The sequence below is a fragment of the Leopardus geoffroyi genome, chromosome E2 (assembly GCF_018350155.1).
Source record: "Leopardus geoffroyi isolate Oge1 chromosome E2, O.geoffroyi_Oge1_pat1.0, whole genome shotgun sequence".
Taxonomy (NCBI): domain Eukaryota; kingdom Metazoa; phylum Chordata; class Mammalia; order Carnivora; family Felidae; genus Leopardus; species Leopardus geoffroyi.
This window is the reverse complement of record NC_059335.1, coordinates 35752609-35774914: the sequence shown is the minus strand read 5'-3', so window position 1 is coordinate 35774914 and position 22306 is coordinate 35752609. Positions and strand designations below refer to the sequence as shown.

The 22306-nt window shown below is 39.8% G+C and overlaps 1 pseudogene; it reads right to left on the bottom strand.

Annotated features, from left to right (window-relative positions):
* Positions 1-22306, bottom strand: part of LOC123577832 — a 74839-nt pseudogene that overhangs the window by 42184 nt on the left and 10349 nt on the right.

The window sequence follows — 22306 nt, the reverse complement described above, 5'->3', positions numbered from 1 at the left end:
TTTTTTTTATAAGATTTAGGAATTAAGGGGTTCACTGTATCTTGTTTTTTGAAACAATAATAGAGTTGAGAGAGCATAGGCAATTGGATTCTGAGACTCCTCTTAAAAGACAAGAATAAACAAAATAAGCTATTTTTGAAAACGACATTTCATCTGGCTTTTTCTTACTTTCTAATTCTCTACTTGCTTACCAAAAGGCTTTAAGCATTTTTTGGAGCAGGAGGATTAAACAAAAGGCAAGCATGTTTCTCTACAGACTTCCCCATGTTCTCTCACCTCAACTTTTAATTAAAATATTGTCAGTTGGGGACAAGGGGAGCAAAATACAAAGGCAATTATATACAGGAAAAAAAAAAAAAAAGCCTATTTCACCAGAGCACAAGCTATTAGCACTTTCTTAGCTATCCGATCATCTGAATTTAAAATCACATGCTTAGCTCCTGTGAGGCATGAGCAACCAACTTTGCAGAAACAAGAGTCAACACCAAAGCAGAAAAAAGGAGCAGGGTGCCCTTGTGAATACACAAAGGCCACAGCTAAAGAGAGGGTGTCAGGCAGACTACAGTAAATCCACACACGCCCAAGCATCATCATGAGGGGCACCAGTGGCTATATGGATCACAAGGTAGACACATGAGTACCTAGAGAAGCAGAAACCCTGGTTTTGTACAATGAAGAGCAAGAGAAACTATGGCCAGTGAGTCCATTGGTCCCAATTCCCACCGTGTGGTTTACATACCATGATTCAAGCAGTAACTTAAAGAGGTGATGGATTCAAACGGAGCAAGAGTCAGGCTTGCCCCTCTACCCACCACTGACACTCCCCGAGGCTTTCTAGAAAACCCTAAGCTCACCATTTTGAAAGCCACTGATCTGAACCTAACTGTTGGCGGTCCTTAATTCTCTCTCTAGAGTGCCTGACAGATTTCACTTTCGGTCAGCACTGCCCATACTCTGCAAATAGGTGACAGATTTCAACTGACTGAATATTTCCAATCAACTATAGGCATCTATTTTGTTTGGCTTGGGTTTCCTAGTTTGTGTGTTCCTTTGTAATGTTACATCAGAAATACACAGGTTTGAAAGACATTGAAGAAGACACAAAATAAAATGGAAAAAGATTCCATGCTCCTGGATAGGAAGAACAAATATTGCTAAAATGTCGATACTACCTGATATAGGCCAAGATGGCAGAACAGCATGGAAGCTTTTTATGTGTCTCGCGCCCATGAAATACAGCCAGACCAACACTAAACCATCCTACACACCTAGAAAACCGACTGGAAGATTAACACAACAATCTGCACAACCTGAACCACAGAATTCAGCAGGTACGCGACATGAAGAGCTGAACTTGGGGAGCAAGAAGCCCCAAAAGGGAGGGAACCCCTTTTGGGGGCAGAAAGAGGACAGAGACTGGGGAGGGGGATCATACAGGAAAAGCACCCCTCCCCAAAAGCAGCTGGAGAGAAAGTGGAAAATTGGAAACAGCCACAAGGACTAAACTAAAAAGGGAGAAAAGAGAAAGGAGAGGGTTTAAATTCCATTAAGACTGTAAACAAGAGGAGCACAAAGGCTCCAACTCCACAGCTCAATACCTGGCGGTGTTCTGGTGGGAAAGGTGATTCCCCAAGAACAGAGTGGGGTCCGGGAGGTTCTCGGGCCACACGGGGAAGAGCGGTTCCACTGCTGGAAGGACATTTGGTAGAGACTGTTGAAGCCACCTGGTCCCAGCAGACCCTGGAAGGCAGCCACATTCACTGGTGCTGGGGCAAGGTTGTTGAGGGTGAAGGCTGGTGCCAGATGTGTGTTGCGATTTTCCATGGTCCCTGAAATGCTGAGGCTACATTGTCTCGCGATTTTGAGGTGGGGGGGCAGGCTGGCACCTGGCCGCAGTCTCGGGGCACTGGCAACAGCGGGTTCCAGCGGGCGTTCCTGGGTGCAGGAACATTCGGCCATTGCTCATTCAGCCATTGCTCCGTCAGACCCTCCCACAGAGGAGCAGAGCGGGTCAAAGCCGCAGTCCTTCGGAAGTAAGGGGCCGGGGAAAACAGCCGCATCTGAGACAAAACTTGGGAGAGAGGTACTGCCTGGGGCCTGGTCACGAAGAGTGGAAAAGCGGGGAGTGGATGAGAGCTGAAGACGGAGGACCAGGGCGTGATTGCTGATCCGGGAGAACAGATGCGGTGGCTGGATGGCACCATTTTTTCACCTCTCCTGCGCATGTGCACCTACAAGCACTGCAACAATCCACCCCAGTAAGCTAGCAGCGCCATCTAGAGGAGAGCGGAGCTGTTACACCGTGCCCGACCCAACTGGGCCAACTTCGCTCTTCAAGAACACAAACCTCACCGCCGGCTTAATTTATGGACTATAAAGAACTACATGGACTGACCTCTAGGGGAAAACGAAGCAATTTCAGTCCTACTTCAATCTGTTAGCAAGTTCATCTCTTCAATTTTTTTCCTCTCTTTTTCCTTTTTCTTTTTTACAGTTCTTTTCTTTTTCTTAAATACAGAAAGAGAGGGGCGCCTGGGTGGCACAGTCGGTTAGGCGTCCGACTTCAGCCAGGTCACGATCTCACGGTCCGTGAGTTTGAGCCCCGCATCAGGCTCTGGGCTGATGGCTCAGAGCCTGGAGCCTGTTTCCAATTCTGTGTCTCCCTCTCTCTCTCTGCCCCTCCCCCATTCATGCTCTGTCTCTCTCTGTCCCAAAAATAAATAAAAAAACGTTGAAAAAAAAATTTAAAAAAAAAATACAGAAAGAGAAAAAACTCATTTTTATTTTCAATTTTTATTAAAAATGTCTTTAATTTTTATTACTATATTTTTTGCTTTTGTGTAAATTTCTTCAAATTCTACTTTACTTCCATCATTTGATTTTAGTCTACTTCAATGTACTCACCTTTTCAAATTTTCAAATAATTTCCTTTTTTTCTTTTTTCTTTTTCATTTCTTTTCTTCTTCTTGAATGCAGAACAACTTCATTTTTACTTTCAATTTCTTTTAAAAATGTTTTTATTTAATTTTTATTACTATATTTTTTGCTTTTATGTAAATTTTTTCAAATTCTATCTTACTCCCATCATTTTATTTCAGTCTACTACACTGTATTCACCTTTTCAAATTCCCAAACGATTTCTTTTTTTTTTCTTTTCTTTTTTCTCTTTTTTAATCTTTTTTCTTTTTTGTTTTTTTTCTTAAATACAGAAAATGAAAAAGTTCATATTTCTTTTTTATTTTTATTAAAATAAGTTTCTAAATTTTTTTTCTCCTATATTCTCTACTTTTGTTTATTTTAGTCTACTTTAGTGTATTCATTTTTTCAAATTCTCAAACGATTTCCTTTTTTTTTTTATCTCTCCCCCCCTTTTTTGTTGTTGTTGTTGTTTGTTTCTCTAATCTGTCAAACCACTTTCTACACCAAGACCAAAACACATCTAGGATCTAGCATCATCTATTCGATTTGTGTGTGTGTAATTTTTAATATTTTGTTAATTTTAATTTTTTTAATTTCAATTTTTCTCTCTTATTACTTCCTTTTCTCCCTTCAAAATGACAAAATGAAGGAATTCACCCCAAAAGAAAGAGCACGAAGAAACGACAGCCAGGGATTTAACCAACACAGACACAAGCAAGATGTCTGAACCAGAATTTAGAATCATGATAATAAGAATACTAGCTGGAGTTGAAAATAGATTAGAATTCCTTTCTGCAGAGATAAAAGAAATAAAAATAGCCAGAATGAAATTAAAAATGCTATAATTGAGCTGCAATCATGGATGAATGCAGCAGCGGCAAGGATGGACAAGGCAGAACAGAGAATCAGAGATATAGAGGACAAAATTATAGAGAATAATGAAGCAGAAAAAAAGAGGGAGATTAAGGCAAAAGAGCACGATTTAAGAATTAGAGAAATCAGTGACTTATTAAAAAGGAACAACATCACGGGGCGTCTGGGTGGCACAGTTGGTTAAGCGTCCGACTTCAGCCAGGTCACGATCTCACGGTCTGTGAGTTCGAGCCCCGCGTCAGGCTCTGGGCTGATGGCTCAGAGCCTGGAGCCTGTTTCCGATTCTGTGTCTCCCTCTCTCTCTGCCCCTCGCCCGTTCATGCTCTGTCTCTCTCTGTCCCAAAAATAAATAAACGTTGAAAAAAAAAGGAACAACATCAGAATCGTAGGGGTCTAAGAGGAGGAAGAGAGAGAAATAGGGATATAAGAGTTATGTGAGCAAGTCATAGTGGAAAACTTTCCTAACCTGGGGAAAGACACAGACATCAAAATCCAGGAAGCACAGAGGACTCCCATTAGATTAAACAAAAACCAACCATCAACAAGGCATATCGTAGTCAAACTCACAAAATACTCAGGCAAGGAGAGAACCATGAAAGCAGCAAGTGAAAAAAAGTCCCTAACCTACAAGGGGAAGACCAATCAGGTTTGCAGCAGACCTATCCATAGAAACTTGGCAGGCCAGAAAGGAGTGGTGGGATATATTCAGTGTGCTGAATCAGAAAAATATGCAGTCAAGAATTCTTTATCCAGCAAGGCTATCATTCAAAATAGAAGGAGAGATAAAAAGTTTCCCAAACAAAAATCAAAGGAGTTTGTGACCACTAAACCAGCCCTGCAAGAAATTTTAAGGGGGACTCTCTGAGGGGAGAAAAGATGAAATATATGTATATATATATATATATATATATATATATATATACACACACACACACACACACACACATATATATGTATATATATGTATATATATATACACACATACATATATATGTGTATGTTTATATAAATATACACATATATATGTGTGTATATATATATATATATATATATATATATATACACCAAAAGCAACAAAAGATTAGAAAGGACCAGAGAACACCACCAGAAACTCCAACTCTACAAGCATCATAATGGCAATAAATTCATATCTTTCAGTACTCACTCTAAACATCAATGGACTCAATGCCCCAATCAAAAGACATAGAATGGATAAGAAAATGGATATCCATAGAATGGATAAGAAAACAAGACCCATCTATATGCTGTTTACAAGAGACCCACTTTAGACCTAAAGACACCTTCAGATTGAAAATAAGGGGATGGAGAACCATCTATCATGCTAATGGTCAACAAAAGAAAGCCGGAGTAGCCATACTTATATCAGACAATCTAGACTTTAAAATAAAGACTGTATCAAGAGATGCAGAAGGGAATTATATCCTAATCAAGGGGTCTATAGACGAAGAAGACCTAACAATTGTACACATTTATGCGCCAAATGTGAGAGAACCCAAATATATAAATCAATTAATCACAAACATAAAGAAACTCATCAACAGTAATACCATAATAGTAGGAGACTTCAACACCCCACGCACAGCAATAGACAGATCATCTAATCAAATATCAACAAGGAAACAATGGCTTTGAATGACACATTGGACCAGATGACTTAACAGATATATTCAGAACATTTCATTCTAAATCAGCAGAATATACATTCTTCTCCAGTGCACATGGAATGTTCTACAGAATAGACCATATACCAGGACACAAGTCAGCCATAAGTAAGTACAAAAAGATCAAGATCATACCGTGCATATTTTCAGACCACAGTGCTATGAAACTCGAAATCAACCACAAGAAAAAATTTGGAAAGGTAACAAATACTTGGAGACTGAAGAACATCCTACTAAAGAATGAATGGGCTAACCAAGCAGTTAAAGAAGAAATTAAAAAGTATATGGAAGTCAATGAAAATGATAGCACCACAACCCAAAACCTCAGGGATGCAGCAAAGGTAGTCATAAGAGAAACGTATATAGCAATCCAGGCTTTCCTAAAGAAGGAAGAAAGATCTCAGATACACCAACTAACCTTACGCCTTAAGAAGCTAGAAAAAAACAGCAAATAAAACCCAAAAACAGCAGAAGGCAAGAAATAATAAAGATTAGAGCAGAAATTAATGCTATTGAAACCAAAAAAAAAAAAAAAACCAGTAGAACCAGAAGCTGGTTCTTTGAAAGAATTAACAAAATTGATAAACCACTAGCCAGTTTGATCAAAAAGAAAAAGGAAAGGACCCAAATAAATAAAATCAAAAATGAAAGAGGAGAAATCACAACCAACACAACAAAAATAAAAACAATAATAAGAGGCTATTATGAGCAATTATATGCCAATAAAATGGGCAACCTGGAAGAAATGGACAAATTCCTAGAAACATACACACTACCAAAACTGAAACAGGAAGAAATAGAAAATTTGAACAGACCCATAACCAGTAAGGAAATCCAATTAGTAATCAAAAATCTGCCAAAAAAACAAGAGTCCAGGCCCAGATGGCTTTCCAGGGGAATTCTACCAAACATTTAAGGAAGAGTTAACACCTATTCTCTTGAAACTGTTCCAAAAAATAGAAATGGAAGGAAAACTTCCAAACTCTTTCTATGAAGGCAGCATTACCCTGATTCCAAAACCAGACAGAGACCCCACTAAAAAGGAGACCTATAGACCAATTTCCCTGATGAACATGGATGCAAAAATCCTCAACAAGATATTAGCCAACTGGATCCAACAATACATTAAAAAAAATATTCACCACGACCAAGTGGGAGTTATACCTGGGATTCAGGGCTGGTTCAATATCCGCAAAACAATTAACGTGATTCATCACATCAATAAAAGAAAGGGCAAGAACCATATGATCCGCTCAATAGATGCAGAGAAAGCATTTGACACAATACAGCACCCTTTCTTGGTAAAAACCCTCAAGAAAGTAGGGATAGAAGGAACATACCTCGAGATGATAAAAGCCATATATAAGCAACCCAACGCTAATATCATCCTCAATGGGGAAAAACTGAGAGCTTTCCCCCTAAGGTCAGGAACAAGACAGGGATGTACACTCTCACCACTGTTACTCAACATAGTATTGGAAGTCTTAGCCTCTGCAATCAGAAAACACAAAGAAATAAAAGACATCCAAATTGGCAGGAGGGGGTCAAACTTTCACTCTTCGCAGATGACGTGATACTCGATATGGAAAACCCAAAAGATTCCACCAAAAAACTGCTAGAACTAATTCTTGAATTCAGCAAAGTTGCAGGATATAAAACCAATGCACAGAAATTGGTTGCATTCCTATACATCAACAATGAAGCGACAGAAAGAGAAATCAAGGAATCGATCCAATTTACAGTTGCACCAAAAACCGTAAGATACTTTGGAATAAATCTAACCAAAGAGGTGAAAAATCTATACACTGAAAACTATGGAAAGCTTATGAAAGAAATTGAAGAAGACACAAAGAAATGGAAAAAGGTTCCATGCTCCTGGATAGGAAGAACAAATATTGTTAAAATGTCAATACTGCCCAAAGCAATCTACATGTTCAATGCGATCCCTATCGAAGTAACAGAGCTAGAACAAACAATCCTAAAATTTGTATGGAACCAGAAAAGACCCCAAATAGCCAAAGCAATCTTGAAAAAGAAAACCAAAGCAGGAGGCATCACAACCCCAGACTTCAAGCTATACTACAAAGCTGTAATCATCAAGACAGTATGGTACTAGCACAAGAACAGACACTCAAATCAATGGAACAGAAGAGAGAACTCAGAAGTGGACCCTCAAACGTATGGCCAACTAATCTTTGACAAAGCAGGAAAGAACACCCAATGGAATAAAGACAGTCTCTTCAGCAAGTGGTGCTGGGAAAACTGGACAGTGACATGCAGAAGAATGAACCTGGACCACTTTCTTACACCATACACAAAAATAAACTCAAAATGGATGAAAGACCTAAATGTAAGACAGGAAGCCATCAAAATCCTCGAGGAGAAAGCAGGCAAAAACCTCTTTCATCTTGCCCTCAGCAATTTCTTACTCAACACATCTCTGGAGGTAAGGGAAATAAAACCAAAAATGAACTGCTGGGACCTTGTCACAATAAAAAGCTTCTGCACAGCGAAGGAAACAATCAGCAAAACTAAAAGGCAACTGACGGAATGGGAGAAGATATTTGCAAATGACATATCACATAAAGAGTTAGTATCCAAAATCTATAAAAACTTAAACTCGGGGCGCCTGGGTGGCGCAGTCGGTTAAGCGTCCGACTTCAGCCAGGTCACGATCTCGCGGTCCGTGAGTTCGAGCCCCACGTCAGGCTCTGGGCTGATGGCTCAGAGCCTGGAGCCTGTTTCCGATTCTGTGTCTCCCTCTCTCTCTGCCCCTCCCCCGTTCATGTTCTGTCTCTCTCTGTCCCAAAAATAAATAAACGTTGAAAACAAAATAAAAAAAAAAAAAACTTAAACTCAACACCCAAAAAACAAATAATTCAGTGAAGAAATGGGCAAAAGACATGAATAGACACTTCTCCAAGGAAGACACCCAGATGGCCAACCGACACATGAAAACATGCTCAACATCACTCATCATCAGGGAAATACAAATCAAAATTTCAATGAGATACCACCTTATACCTGTCAGAATGGCTAACATTAGCAACTCAGGCAACAACAGATGTTGGGGAGGATGCAGAGAAAGAGGATCTCTTTTGTATTGTTGGTGGCAATGCAAGATGGTACAGCCACTCTGGAAAAGAGTATGGAGGTTCCTCAAGAAATTAAAAATAAAACTACCTTACAACCCAGCAATTGCACTACTAGGCATTTATGCATGGGATACAGGTGTGCTGTTCTGAAGGGACACATGCACCCCCACGTTTCTAGCAGCACTATCAACAATAGCCAAAGTATGGAAAGAGCCCAAATGTCCATCAGTGGATGAATGGATAAAGATGTAGTATACATACACACACACACACACACACACACACACACACACACACACTAGAGTATTACTTGGCAATCAAAAAGAATGAAATCTTGCCATTTGCAACTACGTGGATGGAACTGGAGGATATTATGCTCAGTGAAATTAGTCAGTCAGAGAAAGACAAAAATCATAGGACTTCACTCATATGAGGACTTTAAGAGACAAAACAGATGAACATAAGGGAAGGAAAACAAAAATAATATAAAAACAGGGAGGGGGACAAAACAAAAGAGACTCATAAATATGGAGAACAAACTGAGGGTTGCTGGAGGGATTGTGGGAGGGGGGATGGGCTAAATGGGTAAGGGGCATTAAGGAATCTACTCCTGAAATCATTGTTGCACTACATGCTAACTAATTTGGATGTAAACTTTAAAAAATAAAAATTAAATTAAAAAAATAAATAAATACACAGGTTTAGGAGTAGAGAGGGGACCTAAAGTTCCCTCGTCCCTCAAACACAGCAGTACTGAAGCCAGAAGACTTCAAATTCCAGGAATCCGGGCTGCAGAGTGACAGAAACATCTCCAGGGGCTTGTGGGGACAACTTGGCAGGCCATAGGTGTGTGACTACAAATTGGGAGAGATAAAATGGGTGGCAAAGGCACAGAGGGGAAGGATCTCCTTCTGTGGAGAGACAAAAGGAAGAGAAAGAGTGGCTGTGGAAGTGTAGGATTGTATCTGGACAAAAGAAAAACCATGGACCAGGAAACGGAAAAAATGGAGAAAGAATCAATGTCTAACTCAATCCAGAGTTGCGAGGCTTTCTTCAGACTGGGGCCTGCAGCTCTATACATGTGCCTAGAGGGGGAGGGGCAGCCCTGGGCTTGGTAGCCAGCTCAGAGGCACAGATGGAGAGAGCAGAACCACCCCTTGAGTGCTGTGGGAAGAAGGTATATAGCCGCTCCAAGGACAAAAGACCCTGCAGGCACCCACCAGCCAGAGGCCCTTTGTCAACTGTCTGGGCAGAGTGGCACTACCCCAGAACCAGGGTGTATGGACCAGGATCCTTTAAGACATCAGGGTTTGAATCCCAGCTGAGTGCCTGAGACGTGCGAGAGACTGGAGTGAGGTTAACTCATGCCCACACGTTACTGTGAGGACGGTCTGAACAGAGTGGTTTGGGTCACTCAATACGGGGAGGAAAGACCAGGGGTGCCTCCATTTTTCTCCCCATTACCAATAAGGTGGGGCTTCAAGGATCAGGACAGCAGGCCCACAGTTGAGGTGGAACCTGCCTACACCAAACCACGCCCCTCTGTGCCTGGTAACTGCATATCTACCGGCCAGAGATTGACACTGACCACGCCCAACAGACCCTCCTCCAGACGAGCGCAGCTCCGGTTCCAAGGCACCATCAGGTATCAGTCCAGTGGCTTTGCATCTTCTGATTTGATTCTTGGTCAATTCTTATTTGATATATATATATATATATTTTTTTTTTTCAATTCCTTTTCTTCCTCTTATTTCTTCCCTTCTCTATTTTGGTTGTTGGTTTGTTTAAGCAGACATTATCAATCTATTCTTTTTACTCTTCTGTATCTCCTTCTTTATTTTCCTGTCTCTCTCTGAATTAAGCCATATAGTTTCTCTGATTCTTTGCCTGGTCAATATTTTTTTCTTCTTTTCTTTTTTCCTGCCCTGTCATTTCTTTCTTTGTATGGGATAAGGCTTCCTCCACCACCCCTCTCTTTTTAAATATTTTACAGGGTTACTTCAACAAACAAATCAAAGAACACCCAGTGGAAGGTCCAAACCACCACTGTGAGTAGGGAGATAAAGCACAACAACAGACAGCACACAACACACTCCAAAAACACCTCCTGAAGGGCCAGACCCTGGACAGCCTATGACCTCTTTTCAATACAGTGCTCACAATTGCAGGACACATATCAAGCTACTAAAACACATAAAGGACAGAAAACTAGCCAAACTGGGCTTTTGAGGAAGCCCAATCTTCCAAAGAAGACATCCAGATGTCCAACAGACCCATGAAAAGATGCTCAACACCACTCATCATCAGGAAAATACAAATCAAAAACCACATTGAAATACTACTTCACACCAGTACTTCACACCAGTCAGAATGACTAAAGTTAACAATTCAAGAAACAATAGATGTTGGCGAGGATGTGGAGAAACAAGAGCCCTCTTGCATTGTTGCTGGGAATGCAAACTGGTGCAGTCACTCTGGAAAACAGTGTGAAGGTTCCTCAAAAAATTAAAAATAGAATTACCCTACAACACAGAAATAGCACTACTAGGAATTTATCCAAATGATACAGGAGTGCTGATTAATAGGGCACATGTATTCCAATGTTTATAGCAGCACTTTCAACAAATTATAGAAAGAGCCCAAATGTCCATCAACTGATGAATGAATAAAGAAAATGTGGTTTATATATACAATGGAATACTATTTGGCAATGAGAAAGAATGAAATCCTGCCATTTGCAACAACATGGTTGGACCTGGAGGGTATTATGCTAAGTGAAATCAGTCAGAGAAAGACAGACATATGTTTTCACTCATATGTGGAACTTGAGAAACTTAACAGAAGACCATGGGGGAAGGGAAGGGAAAAAAAGAGTTTCAAACAAAGAGGGAGGCAAACCATAAGAGACTCTTAAATACAGAGAACAAACTGAGGGTTGATGGCGTGTGGGGGAGGGGAGGCAGGGAAGAGGCGAAAATGGGTGATGGGCATTGAGGAGGGCACTTGTTGGGATGAGCACTGGGCGTTGTATGTAAGCGATGAATAATGGGAATCTACACCTAAAGCCAAGAGCACTGTATACACTGTATGTTAGCTAACTGAATGATAAATTATATTTAAAATAAGTAAACAAAAATTTTTTTAAAAATTTTTAAAAAGAGTGATGGGAATGGAAAAAAAAGAAAGAAAGAGAGGGAACATAAATTATATATATATCAGGAATAAAGAGGAAATATTACTGCAGATCTATAAAGATGTTAAAGAATGATAAGAGAATATATGGACAACTTTATGCCAATGTATCTAACAAGTTGGATGAAACAGATACATTTTTTGAAAAATACAATTTACCGAAACTTATACAAGATAAAACAAAAAATCCGAAGAGCCCTATAGTTTTACAAATTTATTATAAAAAAAAACATTTTCCCTGTTTGTATTTCATACCTGATATTTTAACAGAGTGTCTTAATGTAAAAAAAAAAAAAAAGAAAAAAAAAAGAAAAGAAAAATACACACGTTTATAAAGGTGGTTACAACAAAGGAACATTAATGCATATTTTTAAACATCTAGTATGTGAAAAGTGCTTTAAACATATAGCTCACTTAATCCAGATGAGATGAGCATTCTGTCATACACATGGGAAAACTGATCTGGATCATGCTGCTTGGCCTCTCAGAGCTTCAAACACCTAACAAAGAAGGAAACTTAGAGCTGAAATCATGCACACATACAACACACAACACAACACCACACACACACACACCCTTATTCCTTCAACAAATGATGACCCATGGGGGCCCTAGGGATCAAAAGTAACTTTATTTAAGTCTTTCTTTTTTTAATGTTTATTTATTTATTTCTGAGAGAGAGCAAGAGAGAGAGCACACCAGCAAGCAGGGAAGGAGCAGAGAGAGAGAGAAGAGAGAAAATCCCAAGCAAGCTCCATGCTGCCAGCACAGAGCCCGACAGAGCACTCAAACTCACAAACTGTGAGATCATGACATGAGCCAAGATCAAGAGTTGGACACTTAACCAACTGAGCTATCCAGGTGCCCTACTTTAGGTCTTTTTAAGCAGGCTAAGTCATCTACTAATGTTTATCACAAAAAGAAGGAATAAATTTGAACTGATGATTGGGTGTAGGCTTTGTTTTAAAGAGGATCTGATTCCCGTATTGGAGTTTTTAGTGGCAAGCAAAATTGATTCTTCTATGTATAATCAGAAAATATGTGTGCTTATCTCCACCACCTACTAGATTTGTGTCTTTGGCAACTTATTCAACTCCACTGACACCCAGCTGTAGAATGGGGAGTCACAAAGACTCCACGTGGGGTGGACTAGGGCTCTGAATTTGATAACAGATATAAAACACCTAACACAATGCCCAATAAATGAGTTCCTCTGCCTGCCCCCATTTTACATGGACAAAGAAATGCTGACCCTGAAGATGGAGAAGGAAAATAAGCAATGATATAAGGCTACTTTAGAGTGGAGACAGTTTTAGGAGAATCAGAAAGCAGTTTCCAATAATGGGCCCCATCCACAGACAGCCCAAGATGTAGAGTAACAAGCATCTTAGCATTTTCAACATTTTTCTTCCATCATGTTAAAGGGTGAGTGACACCAGCAGGTGCAGAAGTCATCTTATCGGCAATTCCCACAAAACACCCTGGCCAGGCATGATAGCAGACTCTGAGGTAATGCAAAGTTATGTCAGTAAACAAGGCAAATATAGCCCATTGTTCTGAGATGCAGCCTGGATTCCAAACACACTCCTGTGTAAATACATGTGACTGAGGGAGGCAGGTAGGGGCGGGGCTGAGTGGACAGGGCATCATATGACAATTCAAATAAGCCCCTTTGACTCAGGATTGCATGCAATCAGGAAAGTCTGAAAAGTGAAAGGGAGACATCTAAAATATTTGTGCTGGACAATTTCCAGAGGTGCACTGGCCCATAAGGATTTCATGATTCCAGCAAACTGTTTATTCTACATAATGAGCAGTCATGCGGGTAAGTAAAGAATCTGCAGAAAGAGTACCATGCATTTGCCAAGTGTTAATGCAGTTTCTAATTGAGCATCTCCAGTTGCCCATTCAGTGTTCATACAATCAAGTGAGAAAGTCTTTCCTAATGTCCTAAAATCTTCTTCACTGTAATCAGCACCCATCGTTTCTGGTCTTACTTCTAAGGGCAACATAAATCAAGACTCACTCTCCACAGTGCAACTCTCCAATATTCTAGTTCTTCATTCCTAGAAATGTCCTAGTTTGTCAACCTTTTACCTACAGGACCCCAGAAATACTTACTTCAGGCAGATAAGGGCTGAAGGACAGTAAAATTTTCACTTTGTTGCTTTTAATATGTTAAGTAGGCTCTACACCCAACGTGGGGCTTGAACTCATGACCCTGAGATCAAGAGTTGCAGGTGCCTTAATATTTTACTTGCATTAACTCATTCCAAGCACTCAATTTTCTGACAAACCATGTATCAGCTTGATGATAAATACATTCATCAATGAAAAGGCCAAAATTTACTGAGTTCTCGGTATGTGCTTTAGGAGCTTTACGTTATTTTTATTGCTTTATTTCATCTTCTTATCTATCTGGAAAGAAAGTGTTGTTCAAACCATGTATGAGTGAACAAATTAAAGCCAGTCTAAGGTCACAGAGATAGAAGTTACAAATTTCCAAGATCAAATGCAGCTCTGTCTGCTCTAGAGTCCATGCTCAAGCCTGCCAGTTTCTTATGGTCCTTGTTCAGTTGAGCTACAAAGCCAACTATAGTCATCTCCCACACAGGGTTACGCAGGCTTAATTTTTTGTTAATCAACAAAGCACTCTGACACACATCAATTAAAGAAAAACAGTAATTTTCTTAACTTCAAATCTGTGGTGTGCTCAGCCTCCACAGTTCTATCTGGGAGAAAGGAAAAGAACGAAAATGAGCATGAGAGAGCGGGAGAGAGAACTTGCCCTTGAGGGACTTTTGATAGAATTAGGAATTTGAAATAAATTAACTTAATTAGGTTAGAAAATATTACCAGGCACACCACTGTTGTTCAACATAGTACTGGAAATCTTAGCCTCAGTAATCAGACAACAAAAAGAAATAAAAGGCATACAAATTGGCAAGGAAGAAGTCAAACTTTCACTCTTCACCGATGACATGATACTCTACGTGTAAAACCCAAAAGACTCCACCAAAAAAACTTCTAGAACTGATACATGAATTCAGCAAAGCCGCAGGATAAAAAAATCAATGTACAGAAATCAGTTGCATTTCTATACACCAATAATGCAGCAGCAGCAGAAAGAGAAATCAAGGAATCTATCCCACTTACAACTGCACCAAAAACCATAAAATACCTAGGAATAAACCTAACCAAAGAGGTAGAAAAAATTACAAGGCGTGACATGATAAAATGTTAAAAAGTGTAAGGCCATGTAAATTCAAGGAACATAAAATCAACATGAAATGAGGCAGCCTTAGAAGGCTCCATCTAAGAGCTGGAATGTAAATCAGTTCTCATAGGGTAAGTCAAATAAGGATAGTCAGGTAAGCAAGTACAGACACTGCCGTTATTCAGTCTACCAGCCAGTATTCTTGATTACATGTCTCAGGAACCAATTCTAACTTACAAGAACTTATTGGAATGATATACTACACCTCATACAATCAACAGGAAGTGGAGAACAAAGGTAGGAAAATGGACAGGAAGCAAGAGTGGCTACAGATCAGTAAAACACAGCCAAGTTTATTTGGTAGGATTAGTCTGAAGACTCCACCACTCACTAGCAACCAGAAGTCTCTGGACAGCTGATACCACCATAAAGGACTCTTCCCTCAGCTGTTGTAATCATGAGTTTCTAAACTGCCCTTCAACACTTGTATAACTCCCTCAAGATTACAAACAAAAAAGAAGATGGAGGAGGAATGGGGGGGAAAAGGAAGAAACATAAGAAGGGAGGAGAGGATGAGAAGAAATAAAGACAAGGGGGAGAAGGAAAAGTCCTTGTTAATAGATTCCATAAAACAGGTGTCTTGGATGCCCAAGTGGGGAAAGAAATATCCCCCCCCCCAATTCCTTAACCCAACCACCTTCAGCTTCTGAAACATGAGGCACTCCTACATTATATATAATAGTGAACCTATTCTCAACAGAAAGTGTTCATTCTGGGTAGCCTCAAAGTTTAAACTCCCCTCCTCCCTTAAAAAAAAAATCTCCAAAAGGCCTCGAGATTTCAACAAGTGCTCAACTCTTAGTTTGTTAAGAAGTTGTGCATTTTATGTATGGTTAAACAATGTTTGTTTGAAAAGAAGACACATGAGGATCCTGAGAAACTTAACAGAAACCCATGGGGGAGGGGAAGGAAAAAAAAAGTTAGGGAGGGAGCCAAACCATAAAAGACTCTTAAAAACTGAGAATAAACTGAGGGTTGTTGGGGGGTGGGAGGGAGGGAAAAGTGGGTGATGGGCATTGAGGAGGGCACCTGTTGGGATCAGCACTGGCTGTTGTATGGAAACCAATTTGACAATAAATTTCATATTAAAAAAAAAAAAAAAAGAAAAGAAGACACATGAAATTTAAAGTATCTTAAGTTTGATTTTAGTGTTCCATGTATTCTATACAGAAATTCTCTAAGAATTTCTAGGATCTTTTAATGCTTCAAGAACCAGCATCATGATTCCCAAGGAGAAGTATAGCAATGCTGGAAATTCTGTGTTCCTCCATATTAGCAGTTTTATATTTTCGAAGAGCTTCAAAATGCCACATGGAATACATCCATGGGAAAGCTAGAAAACACTGAAGTCTTAGGAAAGCAAATTCCCTAACGTAAAAGAATTTTCTGTCGGTGGGCTGCTGAAATTATCATGGAGACTAAAGCACAGAAACCAAAGATAAAGTCAAGTCACTAAAGACTGCCTAGAAGATGGAAAACAATATGGAGGCTCCTCAAAATAGTAAAAGTCATATGATCCAGTGATTCCACTACTCAAAAAAAATACAAAATTCCATTTACCCAAAAAATATGAAAACGTGGATTCAAAAAAACTCCCTATGTTTATTTCAGCATTATTTATAACAGCCAAGGGGCATCTGGGTGGCTCAGTCAGTGACCTGAGCCACTGAGTCAGTGGCTCAGACCTGAGCATCCAACTTCGGCTCAGGTCATGATCTCACAGGTCATGGGTTCGAGCCCCCGCTCTGGACTCTGTGGTGACAGCTCAGAGCCTGGAGCCTGCTTTGGATTCTGTGTCTCCCTCCCCCACTTGCTCTCTGTCTCTTTATAAAAGATAAAGAAACATTTTTTTTAATTTTTTAAATAAAGCTTTACAATATCCCAGATATGGAAGCAACCCAAGTATCCATCCAGAGATGAACGGATAGAGAAGATGTGGTATATATATCTATATAATGGAATATTATTCAGCCATAAAAAAGAATTAAATCTTGCCATTTGCAATAATACGGATGGATCTAGAAGGTATAATGCAAAGTGAAATAAGTCAGAGAAAGACAAATATCAGATGATTTCATCCATATGTGCAATTTTTTTTATTTTTTTAAGTTTATTTCTTTTGAAAGAGAGAGAGAAAGCACAAGAGCACATGGGAGGGGCGGGGAGAGAGGGAGAAAGAGAGAATCCCAAGCAGGCTCCCCACTCTCTGTGTGGATCCCAATGTGGAGCTTTAACTCACAAATTACAAGATCATGACCTGAGCCAAAATCAAGATTCGGATGCTTAACTGACTGAGCCTCCCAGCCACCTCTCACCAATTTAAGAAATAAAACTAATGAAAAAAAAAAAGAAAGAAAGAAAACTAATGAACAAAGAAAAAAAGAGACCAAAAAACCCCAGAACCTTAAAGACAGAGAACCAACTGGTAGTTCTCAGAGGGGAGGTGGGTGGAGGATGAATAAAATAAAGGGGCTTACGAGCACACTACCACGATGAGCCCTGAGTAATGTACAGAATTGTTGAATCATTATATTGTACACCTGAAACTAATGTAACTGTTAACTATACTGTATTTTTTAACAAAAAATAAAATAAATATTTTTAAAAGAATGCCTATATCCACATAGACAATGACTCATATATAAATATACTGTGGCCAATAGGGTAAGGAGATTAAAATTATTGAGACCCTACTCTGTGTCTATCCATGTATCAAGAATTTTACATGTATCAATTTGGTCAGCAAATTTATGTATGTGCTTTAATTTCTAGCCATTTACTTCACCTCTTTAAGCCTCATGTTATCCATCAGTAAAACTGGAACAAATATTCTTACCCCAATTATCACACTGGATTGTTAAACAGATCAAACAAATGCATAAACGTAAGAAATGTTTCAGAAACTCACAGGCAAGGGGCTGTGCTGGTGACAGTTACATTTGATGGCTAAGCCCCCATCTGAGCTCTCCAAACATTCAGGGCAATGTTCTGTTCTTTGCTTTGCTGCTCCTCTGAGAATCTCAAGCTGGAAGCTAGCATACTTTTAAATGCAGCTCTGCTCGCTCCAGGACACAAATCCACTCTGTAAAAGATAAATTGAAGCTTGTTCCTAAAAGTACACTGGAAGCTACCAAGGGAGAAGACTTATCAAAGAGAGGACATCAAGATGTCACTCATTCCTCCCATCTGTACCTGTGATTGAGAAAAATGTTTCCTTTAACACAACTTGATATTTGAAAAGAAAATGACAAAATGAGATCCCTTCCCTTCATCATTTACATTATGCCATAGGGGTACATATTTGATCTAAGACATTTTGATTTATGCCGGTTGGTAGGATGCACCCAATAATGGAAACAGTCTATTCCTAGGAAATGTGTGTGTGTAGATATATATACACACATATCCATATGTATATGTGTGCGTTAGATCAAGTAACTCTCCTGCTCAAAAGTACCCAAATGTTTCCTATCATATTAAGAATGAGATACAAATTCTTTACCATGGTAGGTCTACAAAGTGGCCGTTGAACATCTCTCCAACTGCATTTTCTGTGACGTTCCCCATAACTCACACCGCCCAAACACGTTAGCTGCCTTGTTCCTTGAGCAATTAAAAATACACCTGTCTTGGAGGCTTTGCTTTTACTATTTTTTTGGTATGAAATACTGTTCAGCCTGTATTGTGTGTTTCAGTCCTAACCCTCCTTCAGGTGTCTCCCTTCAGTGTCACCTTCTCAGATGTGCTATCCAAACATCCTTTCAAAAACAACACCAAGGACACCTGAGTGGTTCAGTAGGTTAAGCCTTTGACTTCAGCTCACATCACGATCTCACAGTTTGTGAGTTCAAGCCCCACAGTGGGCTCTGTGCTGACAGTGTAGAGCCTGCTTCAGGTCCTCTGTCTCCCTCTCTCTCTCTGCCCCTCCCCCGTTTGCATTCCCTCTTCCTCTTTCTCTCTCTCTCTCTCTCAAAAATAAAAAAAAAAAGGTAACACCCTTGGTTACTCTTCCACTTACTTTCCTTCATCTCACTTATTACCATCTGAAAATACATTATATATTGGTTTCCCTGTTTGCTGTTTATCTCCTCCACTAGAATCCAAGTTACACAAATGCAGGACTTTACCTATTGTGTGCCTGGCATTATTCTAGGCACTAAATATGAATACAGTGAACAAAAAAAAAAAAAAAGACAGCCAATGGGTATTGTGAGCAAAAGAGCGGAAAAAGTTTGAATGCACATCTCCATGTCTTTCCCAATCTCAGGTTACTTCACTACGGGCTCTCAAAAAACCACATCCTTTTCTTTCAAATTGTTGGTCTATATGTATTTATGAATTTATTAGTAGATGAGTGCCTGTCTCCCCACTAGGGCTACAAGCTCCATGAGAACAGAGATCACCTCTCTTTTTTTATTTATGTTTGTCTCCCTAGGTCCTTACAATGCATGTTGCAAAAGACAAACATTTGCTGGTTGAGCCAATGCACGCACTGATGAATGCATGTCTGGTAATGACCCAGTTATGGCCCAAAGCTGAACATTTGCCCTCCACTATTGAACAAAAGGCTTCCCCATGAAATAATTCCCATTACTTAAAACAGTCATTTATTTTCGTCATATACCTTCTTTTGGAATCGAGGTGTCTAGGAAGCATGATATGGAGAAGAGTAAAGATTGGTATTTAGACAGCCCCGGATTCAAAGCCTGATTCCCTCACCTAATAATCTCATCTTATAGTTTATATCTCTCTCAGAGTTTTCATATACAAAATGGATATCCCAATACCTATGTTTTAACACCATGAAGTCAAAATAAGTTCAGGTATGTTTAATCTGAAGATAAACTATGGCCCCTCTGGGCCAATCTCTGTGCTGTCCAGCCCTAAAATTAAACTTGGGAATTATGAAGAGAATCCATTCTTCACATGGATCTTTAAAGATATATATTTAAAAGGATCAAATTCCTAATTCACAGCACCTCTCGGGAATCCTGTGGCCATGGGAGATCCCTCATAGGACTTTCTCAAACTTTCCACCAGTCCCATAACTCTTTCTCCTTTTTCTCTCGCTTCTTCATCATTCCATCTTATTTAGGCTTTTTATTGTGATCTCCTGTTCCCCTCCCCAGGTTCCCTTCCTCCTCTCTTCATCCAGGCCTCACAGTTACCAAGGGAGATACAACTACCAAGAACAAAATAAAACGAGCAAAAAACTCATCCAGTTGGCAGAATGGGAGGAAAGCAACACCAAAAATAACATAGATCTTATCCCTCAAACTAAAAACCAGAGAAGAAAGGAACCAGCTTAGATTCCTGAGCTAAGAAACACTGCAGCTAAGATTAAAGCTCGGGTTTGATTCTGGGGACACACTGGACCTTATTGGGAGATTCTGAAACCCTAAATCTGCCTACAGCTTAGGTTCACCTGAGATCACATCCTAGTCGATGAAGCAGGAGGGAGGAAGTTCATGCTGCTTAGTTCCTTTTGGCCCCTTTTTGGAGGATTCTAAGTAAAGGAACATGAGACACATTCACATATGCATTTATATTTACTCCTTTCAACTGGTGGCCTCCAGAAAGAGAGCTCAGTGGCAGGGTTTGATTTAGCAGCAATCAGCTCGTTGCCATGTTAGCTCTGTTTAAAAAGGGCAAGCCACGTCCATCTGCTCCAGCCCATCGCGTGCTGCGCCGATTTGGTGAGGTTTATCATCTGTCTCTAATAGCAGTGGGCCCCAGAAATGGCACAGAGCAATTTTCTGCTTTCATTTCCACAGCACTTGAGAAAAATCTGGGGGCATTTTTTTAGTCTGAGGCAATATTTCTTAATGTTTTTATCTCTAAGAACTGCTACTTAATTCTCTCCTTGACTCACTTTCAAAGTTTAAGGCAGAGTAGACTATCTGGTGGTCCGGGTCTGACCAGGAGGAATAAAAAGGGGAACTAGAGGGCTGAGCAAGGTACTCAAAATAGGGTAACTGAGAAAGTGGGTCAGCCCAATCACAGAGCAATTTCTGGCTGAAAAACAGAACTACTTCCCCATCCTTGTATCTGGCATAAGTTTACAGAATTATTTCCTTGATTCATATATGTTTGGTGCCTCAGATTCTGGCATTTCTTCTGTCTTTGTCATAAATGTTAACATTTCTATCCATCTTTTTAAATTTATAAGTTCAGGGGTGCCTGGGTAGCTCAGTCGGTTAAGCATCCAACTTCGGTGCAGGTCTCATGATCTCATGGAGCATTGCGTTTGAGCTCCATGTTGCGCTCTGTGCTGACAGCTCAGAGCCTGGAGTCTGCTTCGGATTCTCTGTCTCCCTCTCTGCCCCCCTCCCCCACTTGCACTCTTTTCTCTCTCTCTCTCAAAAATTAATAAACATTAAAATATAACAAAGAAATGTAGAAGTTCATATTCTAAAAGCATAGCAGCTAGCTTGTTGATGCTCTCAACATTGAGAGAACTGCTAAAACTTTTCATTGCTTGCAATCTCCTAAACCACACATTCTTAGCTGACATAAAGTGGCACATGCTATTGAACTTGCTGCCGTCAGGTGATATAACATAATCATCCTTCAGAGCCACTTAATTTTCTTTCTACTGCCTATATTCTAAGGCTTCCACAAACCTGGTGGTTTATTTAGCTATCTGTAATTGTCCACATACTTTGTTTACAAAGCATTCACTTAGACATGATATTCCAGTCAATACCCTTGTACCTTAATATTAAGATGCTATTGAATAACTGATAGAAGTTTGTTCCTTGGCCTCCTGATGGTAGAGATCTAATGTTTACCCTTTGGATGGCAACCAAAATTGACCTCAGGACTTGGAACCCCACTTCAAGTTCCAAACGGAGTCAACAATCCCCTTATGGCTCAGCCCTCATAAAAACGCAGATGTCCTGACTTGATTCCATTAAACCAGGTGGTTGCTGCCTTCCTAATGTCAATAAAAGGGTTCCAGGCACAATGTGGAAGTATATGGCTTGGAAACAAGGAGTTACTGAATAAGTTCTCTTAAGTCCATTTTCTCTACTGACCCTTCTTACACCACAAATGTTGGGGCATTACATTAAGGAGAGGAGAGACCCTGTAACATGAGGGTAGTGAGAAGGACTGAGTGAAAGAAAGAAAGAAAGAAAGAAAGAAAGAAAGAAAGAAAGAAAGAAAGAAAGAAAGAAAGAAAGAAAAAGAAAGAAAGAGAAAGAGAAGAAGGAGGAAGATCAAGAGGAAAAGATAGTTCCACATCTCTCTCTTCTCAAAAATACACA